The following is a 16,315-nucleotide window of genomic DNA, read 5'->3' as shown; positions in this document are numbered from 1 at the left end:
TAATCAAAATAGTAAAACCATATTGATATTTCAAAGCAGCTGATGAACAGGACATCTAATAATTAACTCATATACAAATTTTAAAAAATTCCCGAACACCAATAAAATATTTCAAAACACACATCAAATAACACCCAAAAATTAAAACTAATAAGGATTAAAAAAATTTCCACGCTCAATATCTGGAAACTTTTGATTTCTAATCACACTGAGATTGTCTCAGATTAATTGGGGGGGGGGAAAGGTTGCAAACTTTCTCCTCTCTCATAAACACACTTACTAATGAATACATGTTCATTCACTCACATATTCCTTCTCTCTCACATACACACTTATACTCACAAACATACTCCCTCTTTCACTCACACAACCTGACTCCCTTTCTCATATACCCTTGCATACATGTTCTCTTCCTCTCATTCATATGCATTCTCCCTCACACATGCTCTCACCCTCTCTAATTTTAATAAAATTTGATATACTGCCCTTCTTAATAAACCTCACACCCGCTCTCTTCCTCTCCCTTACATACACACACTCTTACTTATCTGACTGACTTACTGTGTGTCTCCTGCAGCCCTGGAAGTAGGTCGCCCTGGGCACCACAGGATCCAAACATTAGCAAAAGCAAAAACCCAGGAACACCAGCAACACACACACACAGGCTTTCTGAAACACACCCACTTTCACTCTCATATGTGCACATGCATACACGGAAACAGGCACATAGACACACTCAGTCTGGTCTCTTCTTCAGCCGCCAGTAGGATAGGGTCTGCTGGCGGCCACTGGGCCCTCCCTCAGTGCCTTCAGACACTGAGGAATGGGCTCTATGGCGGCCTGCCAGGCTCTCCAGATCTTTAGCAGCCAGCAGAATAGTTTGCTGGCGGCCACCAGGTCATTCCTAGCACTGGGTCTGGTTTCCTAGCAAAGAGTGATCTGCAAATCAACATTCTGAAGCTATAAGCCATTCATTGTGCTTTGAGCTTTCTCTTATCTACTTTTAGGAAAGAAGGAGAATCTTGATCCAGATGGACAACCAGGTAGCCATGATCTATGTAAACAAGCAAGGAGGCAAGGGCTTGTAAGCCTTCTGCGAGGAAGCCTTCCAAATCTGATTGTAAACCTGTCATTGTAATGCCCATCTCCAGGTGCCCTGCCTACCAGGAATCCCAGAGAACGTTGGTGGATTGTCTCAGCAGAGTACTGCAGCCTCTTGAGTAGACCTTAGATCAGAGTTGCAGACGACTTCACTCAATGGGGAGCTCCAGAAATCTATCTGTTTACCTCAGAGGGCAACAGGAAAGTTGACAAGTTCTGCTTCATACATCCAAGCAGTTACAGATCAGTTCCTGATGCTTTTGTGATAGACTGGGGCACAGTTTACTCTATGCATTCTTGTCTTTTCATAAGAGGAATTGTTAAGACAAAGGTAATCCCCTGGCCACTTCAAGTGTGGTATCTGTATGTCATCTATCTATTAGAGATATCTTTGACTCTTATCACACATCAACCAAGCTATTGTGTTACCTGCTTTCTTTCCAAGACTGCATACACACAAAGGAGAAAGGGCTGTTCACTCCTTGAACAGCAAGAGAGCCCTGGCATACTGCCTAAAGAGAACTTCACCTCACCATCAAGCTTCTCAACTGTTTTTGTTCTTTGATTCCAATAGATCAAGAAGGGAGGATGCCAAACAAATTGGCTAGTGGAGTGTATCATGCATTATGTACTGGCTGGATTTACAGATTAGACTTCCAAGGCTTATCTAGTGAGAGCTATGGTGACTTCAGTAGTTCATCTCAGGGCTCCTTCCATTAAAGACATACGCAAAAATGCTGCTTGGTTATTAGTTCACACCTTTACGTCTCACTGTTGTCTAGACAAGGTGTCTCTCAGAGATGGTAAATTTGGACAAGTAGTTGTGTGCAGCCTGTTCATCCAGTAATCCACTCTCCACCTGGTGGAGTCAGGATGTCATTTTAAACATTGCTTCAAAATACAATCTTCAGCTTGGGACTCCCCATGTGTTTTGGCTAATTCATGCCTGCTTGTTGATGGAGAAAGCAAGCTTGCTTACCTATAAAGAGAATTCTGCATATACAGCAGGATGAATTAGCCGTACTTAATACCCACCCACTTCTCTGGAGAGTTGACTATCTCTCTAAAGCTTAGGCTCTGGAAGAGACTGAGGGGATCATGAGGCAGTGTGAGTGTGTAGGAACTCCCGCACATGCTCAGTATGGCTTATACTGAACTCTGAGAGCTGGATCCATTTCAGAACTGCTGGATTACATCACCCCCTATATTAAGGCTAATTCATCCTGCTGTTTACAGGTAAGCAGATTTGCTAGCTTTGAGGACTACTAATATAGTAACACAGATAAATACTTAAAAGGCCCATCTAGTAAAGCGTCTGCCTTGCTGGAGAATGGAATCTAGTGGTCCCAGCAAATATCCATTGATAAAATATAAACAAACCCAACAGTTTGAGAAAAGAAAACTTCTTGCAAAACAATGTTAAGAACTTCATAAATATATTTTGAGATTGATAGGGTCCTGAATGAGCTTTTACCTTTTCTTTTGAGGAAAAAGGGAGCTCATAGGGGGACTCAGTCTTTAAAGCAGAAGCTCTTAATTGCCATTGAGTATGTCAAAAACTTCCCCCCTCTAGTTTAGAAATATAGACAATTGCTTTACTGTCATACTTCTTAGAATTATTGGAAAAAGGAAAATCTATTTTAAATATGATTGTCATTACATTTCTTAGATTTTTATTTTAAAGCCGCACCTCTATGCGGCTTTAAAATAAAAATCTTTATGGAATATGAATTACTGTTGGCTAAGAGCACAGAAAAGGGGAAAGGTCTGGGGATAGGAACTGAGAAGGAAGCATGGCAGCCCCAGATATTAGCAGGATGGCCAAGAAAACAAATGTTCTAAAATACGTCATCTATGGATGTAAGATACTTTTGCACCTTCTTTAAATATGTCTCTTGTAGGCACTGCTGCTTTAAAGCTGTTGGAAATATCACATTTTTGTCTAGATTTTGATGTATTTATGGATGGTTTTATTATACCTTTAAAGCTATACTGCTCGCTGCTTTGAGCATGTCAGACACAGCAAAGTCATATTGTCATTCTGCTACTTTGTTGTATAGCTGAAGTCCTAGTATGTGATCTTTGCTTTTGTACCCTCTGATGTGTTCTTCCAGATTTCCCAAGAAGCCCCCCTTTGTTAGACGTGCCCCAACGAAAACAGATAGAGCACCCCCACGGATGAAAAAGGAGCCTGCATTTCCTAGCAGATTAGTTAAGCAGATATTTGCCCACTATGCAAAAATGTCAGTGGCAAAAGATTCCTATAGGGTTGTGGAGAAATGGTAAGTGTAGTTTCTGTTTAAAGTTTCTCTTCTGGTGATGGGGTAACTTCTGCACACAGCTCTTATATATAAAGAACATTTCCCACACAGAGAAAATATTACCTTTCTTTAACTGATGATATCAGCAATTCTATTTTCCACTACCCTCCTTCAATATTCAGTACTGCTGATACTGACCAAAGCCACCATTAAAGCACATGCCCCTCAGTTGCTGCTCCTTTCAGTCTGCAACACAGGCTCAGTTTCTCGTGGTTTCAACAAAGTAATGCTGCTGTTGCAGCAGTGCGCATTTTAAATTTGTAAAACCATTTTCCTTTGTCCCCATTCAAGGGTTTTACTCAACCATGGCTGAAGCCTGGGTTGCCTGTGACTTGTGAAAGAATTATCATGAACAGGATCAGTGCTGTTGGCCTGCAAAGTTGCAATAGAGTAATTCTCACAGGACAAGCAGGATGGTTGTTCTCACAAATGGGTGACATCGAGGATGGAGCCCACCACGGAAAAACTTCTGTCAAAGTTTAACAGAACTTTGACTGGCCCCTACTGGGCATGCCCAGCAAGGCACTGACCCTGCAGCCAGCAGGGGTCTCCCTTCAGTCTTCTTTTTTCCGCGCAGCAGTTGCCACGCGGTGAAAGGAGCTCTTCTTACCACGTTCCTGACAGGAATTCGGTTTTTCTTTCCGAAGAAAAATTTGCCCCTCAGGGGTCTCCCTTCGACAAATTTTTGTCACCTTTGCGAACTCCGGTAAGTTTTTTGCCGTTTTTCATCGACTGCCGTCGATTTTGGCCCTCGAGGCCTGTTGGCACTTACCGATCCCGCGGCTAAATTTGGCCCTAGGCCATGGCGACGGGGTTCCGTCGTTGTCCGGACTGTACCCGGACTATGTCAATCACAGACCCCCATAGGGTTTGTGTTTTGTGTTTGGGTAGTGAGCATGATGTCCTGACTTGCACCAAATGTGCCTTAATGACACCTAAGGGTCGCAAAGCCAGGATGGAGAAGATGGGGCTCCTTTTCCATGCACCCACCCCAACGCCATCGATAGCATCATCGTCATCGGAACCGGCACCGTCGAAGTTGCACCACCATCGTCAACCCTCCGGTGACCGTCCACCATCGATGACTTCTCGGCCGTCGACTCCTGTCCCCTCCCCGGATGGGCGAGGAGACCGAAAGGACAAGCATCGCCATCGACGGCACAAGTCTCGGCCTGTCGAGGATCCACAGTCTTCGACCTCTGAACAAGCCGAGCCACCGACTAAGAGGCCTCGATCAGACTTGGCACCGTCCACGTCTCGTTCGCAGGCATCGAGGAAACCCTCACCCTCTCGGGGTGTGGGAGCCGTGATCCCACCGGTTACGGTGGTCCCTCCGGCTCTGCCTCAGCCTCCCTCTCCCGTCGAGCCGGGTATTGTTACCCCTGGTCTCCGGGCAGAACTGGACCGGCTGGTCCAGGAGGCCATCGAGAAAGCGATGCAAAGGTTCCAACCGTCTCCGGCATCGACTCCGGCATCGACTCCGGCATCGACTCCGGCATCGACTCCGGCACCGACTCCGGCACCGACTCCGCCACCGAGGAGGGAACCGTCCACCGAGCCTCTGGTGGAAGCGCTAGCATCGCTACTACACCGCATGGAGGCACTTGTACATGCCCTTCCATCGATGATTCCAGTAGCACCGACAGCGCCACCGTCTCCGACAGGATTCTCATCGGCAGGAGAAACACCGTTCCTGATTCCTCCTTCCGGGGTGGTCCCATCGGTGCCTTCTCGTATATCTCCACCGATTTATCCTTCGGCTCCATCGATTCCAAGACCGGCACCGATTCCATCGGCAGCACCGAAGCCCTCGATGCCATTCCCAGTACCGCTTGCAGCACCGGTTCCTTCAAGGTTTCCTTCGATGCCTTCGGATCCTCAACCAGGTCCATCAGGGCTTCAACCCCCAAGTGATCCCTACGATACCTGGGGAGATGATACATCTTCTGACACAGATTTACCATCACCACCTTCTCCTACGGAGAGTAGAAAAAGATCTCCTCCAGAGGATCTCTCCTTTATTAATTTTGTTAAGGAGATGTCAGAAATTGTACCTTTTCAGCTGCAATCTGAGACCGATGACAGACACCAGATGATGGAACTGCTCCAATTTTTGGATGCTCCAAAAATCATCGCTTCCATCCCCATTCACCAGGTGTTTCTGGATCTCTTAAAGAAAAACTGGGAGTCTCCTTCATCTGTGTCACCAGTTAACAAGAAAGCTGACTCCACATACCTCGTCCAGTCAGCACCAGGCTTTCAAAAGCCTCAACTGGATCATCGCTCTGTTGTGGTTGAGTCCGCTCAAAGAAAGGCCAAGCGTCTAAAGCCACACTCTTCCACTCCACCTGTCAAGGACAATAAATTCCTGGATAGTGTGGGACGGAAAGTGTACCATGGAGCTATGTTGATTTCTCGCATAGCTTCATATCAACTTTATATGACTCAATATAACAGAGCCATCCTTAAACAGCTGCAAGATTACGCTGACACATTACCGGACCAGTACCAGCCACAGCTTCAAGCCCTTCTTAACAAAGGGTTTGAGGCGGGGAAGCACGAGATCAGAACGGCTTACGATATCTTCGATGCTTCCACAAAAGTTTCAGCTACTACCATCTCGGCCAGACGTTGGGCCTGGTTAAAGTCATCCAACCTTCGCCCAGAGGTCCAGGATTGTTTAGCGGATTTACCTTGCTTAGGGGACAATTTGTTTGGAGAACAAATTCAGCAAATTGTCGCTGAATTAAAAGATCACCACGAGACGTTGAAACAACTTTCCTCTGTTCCGTCTGAGGTTTCCTCCAAACAACCACTTAAGAAGGACTCTAAAAAGTCGTTCTTTCGGCCACGTCGTTACTATCCTCCATCGGCCAGGCCTCGTCCAGCTCGATCCTCTACCAGACCTCAGCCACATCAGCCTAGGAAACAAAGGCCTACTGTAGCCCCTCCTCCTGGGCCTGCGGCTGGCCTTTGACTCCCCTGTAGGGAGCACATGCCAAGCCCCTCTTCCAGACATCCCTGTAGGAGGTCGACTGTACCATTTTTTACAAGCTTGGTTGCAGATCACCTTAGATCAGTGGGTGCTAGCAATTATCGCACAGGGTTACCACCTCAACTTCATAACTCTTCCGACAGACTCCCCGCCTCTTCAAGCGTGGAGTCTAACCACCCATTTGGCTCAATTACAACAGGAAGTATCTCTTCTTCTGCAATCAAATGCTATAGAACCCGTCCCTCCCTCTCAACGAGGGAAGGGATTCTATTCCAGATACTTCTTAATACCAAAGAAATCAGGGGGACTACGTCCCATTTTGGACCTTCGAGCCCTCAACAAATACCTTCAAAAAGAGAAGTTCAAAATGGTAACCCTTGGCGCGCTGCTCCCTCTGCTACAAAGGGGGGATTGGCTGTGTTCTCTCGACCTCAAGGACGCTTATACTCACATTGCGATCGCACGATCCCATCGCAAGTATCTGCGATTTCTGGTAGGCCGCGACCATTATCAATACCGGGTATTGCCTTTCGGTCTGGCATCTGCTCCACGAGTCTTTACCAAATGTCTCGTAGTGGTAGCAGCATTCCTACGGAAGGAAGGTGTCCACGTCTACCCCTACCTGGACGATTGGCTAATCAGGGCCTCCACCCAACAGATTGCCCAATCCTCCCTAAAATTGACAATTCAAACACTCCTTTCCTTAGGGTTTCTTGTCAATTACGAGAAATCTTGCTTAGTCCCATCTCAAACCTTATCCTTCATTGGGGCAGACTTGGACACCTTACAGGCAAAGGCTTACCTTCCTCATCAGAGGATTCACACCCTAATATCCCTAGCTCGCCAGCTCCAGTCTCAAAACACTGCCACGGCTCGCCAATTCCTCATTCTCCTAGGTCACATGGCATCCTCGGTCCAAGTCACTCCCATGCCCCGACTAGCCATGAGAGTAACACAATGGACTCTACGACACCAATGGATTCAAGCTTTTCAGCCTCTGTCCTCCATAGTCACTGTTACACAAGCGATGCGCCTGTCTTTAACCTGGTGGACGACTCAGGTCAACCTCCTTCAGGGCTTAACTTTTCTCCCACCGGATCCGCAAGTAATCCTAACCACCGACGCTTCTCACATCGGTTGGGGAGCACATGTGGACGACTTCCAAACCCAAGGGTTATGGTCAAAAGAGGAAGCCGAACACCAGATAAATTTCCTGGAACTTCGAGCAATCCGCTATGCGCTCCGAACTTTCAAAGATCATCTATTCCATCAGATAATCTTAATCCAGACGGACAACCAAGTGGCCATGTGGTACATAAACAAGCAGGGAGGCACAGGATCCTTCCTTCTGTGTCAGGAAGCTGCGCAGATTTGGGCGGAAGCCCTCTCCCACTCTATGTACCTCAGGGCCACTTACCTGCCGGGAGTAGACAATGTATTGGCAGACCAGCTGAGCCGTGTCTTCCAACCACACGAGTGGTCACTCAACCCTCTCGTAGCGACCTCTCTGTTTCGAAAGTGGGGTTTTCCCCGCATAGACCTCTTTGCGTCCCCTCAGAACCACAAAGTGGACAATTACTGCTCTCTCATTCGGAGCCAGCACTCTCGGCCGAGGGATGCGTTCTCCCTCAAGTGGACAACCGGTCTGCTCTATGCATTCCCTCCACTTCCTCTTGTGTCAAAGACTCTCGTGAAGCTACGCCAGGACGGAGGAACCATGATCCTGATAGCACCTTACTGGCCACGCCAAGTATGGTTTCCAATACTCCAGGATCTCTCCATCCGCAGGCACATTCCTCTGGGAATGGACCCGCATCTGCTCACTCAAAACGACGGATGCCTCCTCCATCCCAACCTCCAAGCCTTGTCCCTGACAGCATGGATGTTGAAAGGTTAGTCCTTCAACCATTTAACCTTTCAGATTCCGTTTCTCGTGTCCTAATAGCTTCACGAAAGCCTTCCACAAGAAGATCTTACTCATACAAATGGAAAAGGTACACATCATGGTGCACTTCTCAGTCCCTTGATCCCCTTTCCTGTCCAATCTCGAAATTCTTGGACTATTTATGGCATCTCTCTGAATCAGGTCTTAAAACCTCTTCTATAAGAATGCATGTCAGTGCGGTAGCCGCCTTCCATAAAGGTATTGGGGGTAGTCCTATTTCAGTACAACCCCTGGTAACACGCTTTCTTAAGGGCTTACTCCATCTGAAGCCACCCTTGCGTCCTCCGGCCCCATCCTGGGACCTTAACCTGGTTCTTGGTCGTCTAATGAAACCTCCTTTCGAACCTCTGCACTCCTGTGACTTGAAATATCTCACTTGGAAAGTGTTATTCCTTTTGGCTGTTACTTCAGCTCGCAGGGTTAGTCAATTACAGGCCCTAGTTACCTATCCGCCTTACACTAAGCTCCTGCAGGACCGGGCGGTACTTTGCACTCACCCTAAATTTTTACCTAAGGTAGTTTCGGAGTTTCATATTAATCAATCCATCATACTACCTATCTTTTTTCCCAGGCCCCACTCCAACTCTGGAGAACAGACCCTGCATACCCTAGACTGTAAACGGGCTCTAGCTTTTTACCTAGACCGTACAGTTTCTCACAGGAAGAGCACTCAATTATTCGTCTCTTTCCATCCTAACAAGTTAGGACAACCTGTGGGTAAGCAGGCTCTTTCCTCCTGGTTGGCGGACTGCATTGCTTTCTGCTATGAGCAAGCTGGCATCCCTTTTCAAGACCGTGTTAAAGCGCACTCTGTGAGGGCCATGGCGACGTCAGTGGCACACCTTCGATCGGTGCCGCTTCCGGACATCTGCAAAGCTGCAACCTGGAGTTCCCTCCATACATTTGCAGCCCATTATTGTTTGGACAAAGCTGGAAGACAGGACTCCATCTTCGGCCAATCTGTCTTGCGTAACCTTTTTCCAACCTGATGTACCAACACCCTTCCACCTGCCCGGTAGGGTGCGGATGCCCTTTCCCAAATTCCACCCCAGTTGTTGTGCCTCTTGCACACCGTTGGGTGCATTTGGTGCAAGTCAGGACATCCTCAGCTCGGTACTCACCCATTTGTGAGGACAACCATCCTGCTTGTCCTGTGAGAAAGCAAATGTTGCTTACCTGATGAAACAGGTGTTCTCACAGGACAGCAGGATGTTAGTCCTCACGAAACCCGCCCGCCACCCCGCGGTGTTGGGTTCGTTTTCTTTTTACTTTTTAGGCACTGCCTGTAGCTTTGAAAATCAGACTGAAGGGAGACCCCTGCTGGCTGCAGGGTCAGTGCCTTGCTGGGCATGCCCAGTAGGGGCCAGTCAAAGTTCTGTTAAACTTTGACAGAAGTTTTTCCGTGGTGGGCTCCATCCTCGATGTCACCCATTTGTGAGGACTAACATCCTGCTGTCCTGTGAGAACACCTGTTACATCAGGTAAGCAACATTTGCTTTCTTTCCTCCTTCCACCTCCTCCATGTAGTCTTCCAAAAAACACCTGCAGCTGCATTGGGGCAGTAGTTTCTGCATGCTGGAGATCTGCTTCACAAACATTTGGAGCAGTTGCTTAATGCCCAGTTGGCTAGTTGCTTCTTGGACCTGCAGGGTACCTTGGGGACCATTACCCACAACTTGAGCAGGAATGTTCTATGTTTGATATGCTGGCTGCTTTTCTGAATCTGGTTCCCACTGTCAGCAGCTCAGTTAGGATCTCAGTGCTTAGGAGTGCTGCAGACTGCCTTTCCGGATCTGTGGTCACTCGGGAGTTCTAGGTAAGCCTTCCTGTAAGAGCACTGAACCCTGCAGCTCAAGGCTGCAGAAACTCCAGCTGTGTGCCCTATTGTATTTTTTTTCCCCTCTGGGCTTTTCTGAGTTTTAAAAGTTTTCTTGTTTTTTGACACACTTGGGTCCAGCCCCCCCCCCCCTTCCCTGTTAGGAAACCTTTTTTTCTTCTTTGGCTTCCTTTTTTTTATTCATAGAATTTTTGAAAATGATTATAAAAGTAAACCAGAAGAAAATAATCATATTCCAGTAGCCAAATAGGAAATGACTACTAAATGAAACAGTCACAATATGACTGCAACTAAGTCCATATTATGGAGACGGCCAAGAAAGGGAAAAAAATTGGATTGCTTTTCTTACAAATGTTTTACACTAATTTTGCATTAACAATTTTTCTGACATTGTCAGAGAAGGTCAGCGGCTTCAAAATTTGCCCAATGTGTATAGTAAGGAGATGTCTACTACGGACCCATCATAAGCCCTGCTATAAATGCCTGGGCAAGATTCATGATGTATTTTGTGTGACATCTGCACAAGGATATCAGTCATCAAGACCCATCAGACTAAAATTTTATTTGGATGATTTGAAAGAACATCAATCTACTACTCAAATCTAAAAGGCCTAAGGACTATGAACTGCCCCATTCTCAAAATTGCCTTGGAAAACATAAGACTTCTTTGGCACCAAAGCCTGTTGGCAGTCCAGCAAATTGTTATTCACCCAATTTGCACTGAGCATTCTGGTGAATTTCTGGATTTCAGGCTTGAAAACCTTAGGTTATGCTAACTGCTGTCATAAGAATTGAAACTGTGTTTTTAGGCCTAGCTAGTAACAGCTTGAGGCAGAAGTACTGAGAATGACGTAGTTGCAGCATGTTAGGAATTGTATATTAATATAATCTTTAGTAGCAAAATCCTAACTATATATGCAGGCAGTTAAAATTGTTTACTCCAAAAAGTAACTGTTTTCTTAGGAAAAACTTAAGCTTATGCATAGGTATTAGGTACACGGAATTGGATATAAGATTCTTGGAAATTAATGAATATTGATGTGTCCAGTGCTTGTTATCACTGTCTTAAGATCACTTATAAGGGGTGAAATATTACTGCACAGGCAGAGCTGTCATACCTTCGGTCGCAGCTGATGGTCTGTACAGTTTGTGTGCACACGATCAGGTAGTAAAATAAGGAAGTAAGTTAATTGCCTTCTGTTTCTTGGTGATTACAGATTTTTATTTAACGTTTTAAATTAGTACAAACAGAGGTGTACAAAGCCAGGCCAAGGGGCCTCTCGGGTAAATCCCATTCAAAGGATTTTCCACAGCATTGTGCTCTAAGCATTTCAGTCGAGGAAAAATGTCTTGAAAGTCCATTGGTGCCGTTCTTCAAGGCATGGCTCTGAGAGCTGGTGGTTCCTGGCATCTGCTATCAGGTCCCTTATGCAGCTGTGCATGGAGGGTAGCTCTGCTGCATTCTTGACCCACAGATTGCATTAGTCTCTGGAAGTCCAGCCAAGTCTTCGGAGCCCTTTTTTAGACTCTGAAGAAGTCTAGGTCTCCTGAGTCTCATCATCTTTTTGCTAAGAAATCTTCAAGAAAGTACGGTACCTCAGAGATGAGTGGTAGATGTGGTTATGCAACTCTGAGGCATTAACTGCAGCATTGCCGGTTGTGAAGAGTGTACTTGAGTCTACACTCAAAGGAGGCACTCCTTTATCTGCTAAACTGGATCCTGAACCAGATGCTGTCTCCACCATTCTAGATCCTAACTCCATGTTGGAATGTGACTTTTTGCTGGATCCTGATCCAATCCCTAAAACTTTGGATTCAGGTTTTAAGATACTGGACAAATCTGCGCTTTTGGAATGTGCTTTTCCAAATGCGTCCTTAACTAATCAGTCTCCTTTTGTTTTATTGACTGAGTGAATACAAATTGATATTCAGTTTTCTCCTAAGGTGTTACAAAATAGACCCAAAAAGCGCTTGTGGCTTATGCCAAGCCACTCAAGGTAAATACTTCCCTTGCAGGGCTAGCAAAGAAGGCCAAAAAACCCCTCCAAGAATCTGTACATGGGAGCTGCAAATCTTATAAAGATTACAAACAAAACAAAAAGAAAACAGTTGCCCCTCTAAATGTTATAATCATTCTCTCAACAGTATTTGATTAATAGAATTGCAACTCCACTGTATGTTTCAGAAAAATTTTCTCAAGGTTTTTGTTTTTGTTAATTTCTAGCTAAGAAGGCTACCATACTAAAAAAGAGAGCCCTGACTCTTAAAAAAAACAAACAAACCATTGGCTATGTGCCTTTAGAATCAGCTGTATATGGAGCATATTTTTCTAGATTATGATGCCTTGTTTTAAGAATTTGGGTAAAAAAGTCCCGAAGTGTGCCAGATCCCTGTATGACTTACCTTCAGCCATTTATGATGCCTTTCTGGTGACAGAGTTTTTAACTAACATTTCCTTTGATAGGGTGAATTTTTCTTACAAAACCATAGCCTGTGGCATGGTGATCAGAAGGACATTATGACTGAAAAGATGCTGTCCTGGTCAGTTCTCCAAAATCTGTCTTCTAGAAGACCTCTTCAAAGTGTTGTCTTATGTTGATTCCCATGCTGGCCCTATAATTTTTTAAAGGCTGGAGTCAATTTGGAGGGGACTTTTCAGGAGATAAATCTGGATTTGCAGAGCATGTGTCGTCTCCTACTTATTGGGAAGGGGCATAAAAAAAAATCTATGGATTTGGATCATTCTACAGTTTCAGTACATGACTCTCTCCTCCAGCCTTGCCTCAGCTTCCCAGTGTTTACAAAGGTCATGAATATTAGATAACTCCACTTTACCTACTTAATATCTTCTTAAAAGATTGCTCGTACCAGGAAGACAGTTAAGGAATATGCTTGGGCCATCAGCTGGCAGGATAGTTCACTGCCTTTCATGATCTCTTGTGTGCAGGAGATAGATTTTGCAGGGAGCAGCCTGGTATTTCTCCTTGGAAGCACACTAGCTCTATTAGGACAAAAATGTGAATCCTATAGTCTGTGTATAGTGACATCCTTACTGTATCTGAGAATTTGGGGGTTAATTTCCATGGTGGAAATATTTTGGGCCAAGTTACATGAATATGCATGGAGATATATTTGCATATAATGGAGGCAGTGCATTCAAATCTCTCATGCATATTCATTGTGGATATTCTGAATAACCAGGCTTGTTTTTGTGTCTCTTGAGGATTGGAGAGGCCACCCTGGTAGTATGGAATTTTTTTGTGATTTTAAGTATTAATTTATATTCTCATCTGTTTTCTCTGCTCCAGACTGGAATCTGTTCCCCATATACGGCCCTGTCACACTATACTCCCATTGCCCTGTTATGGTATCTGTCTTTCATGCTACAGAGCAAGGAGTGGAGGCTGGTTAAAACAGAGGTCTATCTGTGAATGTTGGCATTTTCTCCCCTTATATGTTTCTCCCTCTTCCCAGCCCATCTTTGGGACAATCACCACAACAACGTCTGTGACCTAGGGATCAGTATTCTGATGCTTTCCAGGCCTGTCCAATACTAAAGTAAAACTGTCTAGCATAAGTTATGTAGCCATGACAGATTTGAGGGGCAAGAATCTGAGGCTGAAATCTAATTCTTCTCTAGTATGGCAATGTGAAGCATGGGCTTGCTCCAAATAAATGTAGTGCTGAAAATTCTTTAAAACCTCACAAGTCAGAGTGATAACTCTTGTCTAGAGTGTCTTCTGCCTTCACATCTGTGCAAATCTAAGATTCATAGTTTCATGGTATATTTGATTCAGCTTTTCATCCTTCTGAATTAGATAGTGAGGACCAATTGTAAGTGAACAACAGTAACTTTAGAATCTGCTGTGAAGTATTTCCCTAGCAGCTTTATAAAGGAATAAATATGTATTGTATTTGGGAAGCATGTTATGCCAGCTTGCTGTACATTGCTCTCTTCATTGTATTTGTACATTTATCTTGTCCCATAGCCTGGATGTTTATTTCAAGCAGCTGAGTAATGATCTGGAGGTTTTTGCTGCACATGCAAAGAGAAAGAAGGTGGATGCAGCCGACATAGAACTTCTGATGAGACGGTAAATTGAAGTTTGTTACCCAGGGTATAAAGTTGAAAACCAAAATCCCTCTGTCAGTGACTAGTAACATCTTGGGGACTCATAAAACATGGTTGGTATGTATATTTGTATGTGCAGTGTGGTAAATGGGCTCTTTGCAGTGTATGAAAGATTGATGGATGTGTGTTTAATCGGGTTTTGTGATATATTAGGTAGCCAATAAGAAATATTTTTTATTTAAGAATTTTGTAAAAACTTTCTATAAAATATATTGCTTTGATGCTTTAGAAAGAAATAAAAATGTGATACTAAATTCTGTGCCATACATATTAATTTATTTGGTGGATATTTGGATGTATGGAAACCTCATTTTGTTTGTTTATAACAGTAAAAATAAAAGCAATGAGAAAAATAAAAACAAAAATAGTACGATATCTCCAGTCCAGCAACAAATCCCCAAGTCAGTAAAAAGTATCTGAATCCAAATGTAAGTAAATGTAAATAAAACATGGTCCAGTTTGTCAGTTTGCAGCTCCAGAGAGCAATACTATAATGGATACCAGTTCACCAATAAGAAAAATAAAATAAAATATAAAAATATGGATAATGTGAAGTCATGGGATCTCCCGTTTGAATTTAATAGAACAGCTGTTCCACCTCCGTGGCAGGCCCTGTCAACCCAAATGCACCATAAATTAATAGTTTCAGTTCAAGATGCATTAGTATTCCCAGAGATATTGCAGAGTTTTAAATAATCCGATATCTCCTCCAAGTGAAAATTTCACCCCTGTGAGATCCATGCCAGAGCCATGCTGGGTATAGCATCACATATGTGAGGCCTTGTTGATACAGCACTCATTTTACCTCCATGTAGTTTTAGCGCTGTATCTGCATTGCATCAGAAATTCTTGAAAGGGGAACACATGCTGTCTTTGGAAAGTAAGATCGTGCTTGCACTGAGCTGCTTCCAAAACGTGCTGTTTATCAATGAAATTGTGCAGTCAAATGATTGTAGGCCTAGGCTTTCCATTTAGTCCCGACTGCAGTGCTAATATTCTGTGCGCGCTGTCCACCTTGAGTTTGCCTCCTTTTACTGCCAACACTAGTAGCTCTGGCAGCCATTTTGCAACAAACACTATAGTATCACAGCCCTCCATTGCCTCATGTAGGCTCACAGTCTTAATACTGTGCTTACTTCAGTGCTCAAGGTCTTCATTCTTTTCCTCCAGAAGCTTAAAGGTAGATTTTAAAAACCTTGTATGCGCAGAATTGTCCACATAGGTGTGTAAGTGAGCCACGCAGGAGCCACTCAAATTTTAAATAGCTGGGAAGGATGCGCATACATTGCGGTACGCATGCCCAAAAAAAGTAGGCTGAAAAGGGGCAGGGCATAGGCATTCCAGAGGCGGGGCAAGGACTGATGCACTGAACTCCAATTTTCCTCCACCGGTGCGAGAGGAGTCCGGTGAACATCGGGGGGGAGGAGGGGAGGAGACTCTTTATAAGGCTCACTCTGATACTCCATACATGTACCATTGTAAGGGATGAGTTTTCAGGAGGTGGGATGAGTTACAGACACATTCAGAGGTATTCCTCATAAAACTGAAATCAGTAAAGAATTTTAGACCTTATAAGCGATGAAAATTCTAACAAGAGTTGTTGATTTGTACACTGCAGTCTCTGCTAGCAGCATTGTACAAATCAACTCCTTTTCATCACTTATAAGGTCAAAAATTATTTAATGATGTCAATTTTACAATGGATACTTCTCAATGTGACTGTAACACCTCCCTCAACCCGCCTCCTGAAAATTCACTCCAAATCAAAGTTCCCCCTTACAATGGTCCATACATTATAGAGTATCAGACTGAGCCTTATAAAGAATCCCCCCCCCCCCCCGATGTTCACCAGACTCCTGTGCCTAACATGAAGCCGTAGCAAAGCGGCGCGCATGAGATATGTGCGTACAGCTGCAGACATGCGCTCATGAAGAGTATTTTATAACCTACACACACAGGTTATAAAATAGCGCGTATTTTTGTG

General features: G+C 44.5%; 1 protein-coding gene across 1 annotated transcript in view; it reads left to right on the top strand.

The window, feature by feature from the left end:
- The window catches only part of CENPT (centromere protein T), a 170,123-nt gene that overhangs the window by 138,744 nt on the left and 15,064 nt on the right, over window positions 1-16,315 (top strand). Inside the window, exons 13-14 of the mRNA XM_029608822.1 lie at window positions 3,216-3,383; window positions 14,189-14,293. The gene's annotated coding sequence lies outside the window, so the exon portion shown is untranslated. The remainder of the gene's footprint in view (window positions 1-3,215; window positions 3,384-14,188; window positions 14,294-16,315) is intronic.

Source organism: Rhinatrema bivittatum, chromosome 7 (assembly GCF_901001135.1).
Source record: "Rhinatrema bivittatum chromosome 7, aRhiBiv1.1, whole genome shotgun sequence".
NCBI classification, from domain to species: domain Eukaryota; kingdom Metazoa; phylum Chordata; class Amphibia; order Gymnophiona; family Rhinatrematidae; genus Rhinatrema; species Rhinatrema bivittatum.
This window is presented reverse-complemented; position numbering and strand designations above follow the sequence as displayed.